We start from the raw sequence: 676 nt of genomic DNA, 5'->3' as shown, positions 1-676 counted from the left end.
TTGTAAACCAAGGTACCACTGTATTGGTAGTTCTTGTATGTACAAGTATGGGTTTGTGTATGGGAGCTTCTCCCTGAGATAACTTGGGAAGGGCTGTAGCTCAGTGGTGGACCATCTGCTTTGAATTTAAACAGTCCCAGAGTCAGTTCTCACTATCTCCAGGTAGGGCTGGGTGTTGTCCTCTGTAGGAAACCCTGGAGAGCTGGTGCCAGTCAGTGCAGACAATATTGTGTTAGATGGAACACAACGATCCAACAGGAGGCAATGATGGCCACCAAATCAGATGGCTTTAAAAGAGGTTTGGGCAAATTCAAGGAGCATAATGCCGTCAATGACTACTACCTATGACAGCTATGCTCTGCCTCCATGGTTGGAGGCAATAATACTTCTGAATGCCAGTTTCTGGAAACAGCAGGAGGGGAGAGTGCAGTTGTGCTTGGGTGTTGCTTGCCAGTCTCCCACAGGCATCTGGTTGGCAACTGAGAACACGGTGCTGGACTAGATGGGTGATTGGCCTGATATGTCAGGCTCATCTGTGTTCTTTTGTGTGGCTCGATATAAAGCAGCTTTCTATGTTGTTGAACTTTACTCAGAACATTTCTGTGTTCGTGTTTTCAAATAATTACAAATAATTATTTCTCTTTCTCTTTTTTTATTTTTGTGTTTATCTGCAGAA

This window comes from Podarcis pityusensis, assembly GCF_964106645.2.
Source record: "Podarcis pityusensis genome assembly, chromosome: W".
In the NCBI taxonomy this organism is placed as follows: Eukaryota; Metazoa; Chordata; class Lepidosauria; order Squamata; family Lacertidae; genus Podarcis; species Podarcis pityusensis.
This window is presented reverse-complemented; position numbering follows the sequence as displayed.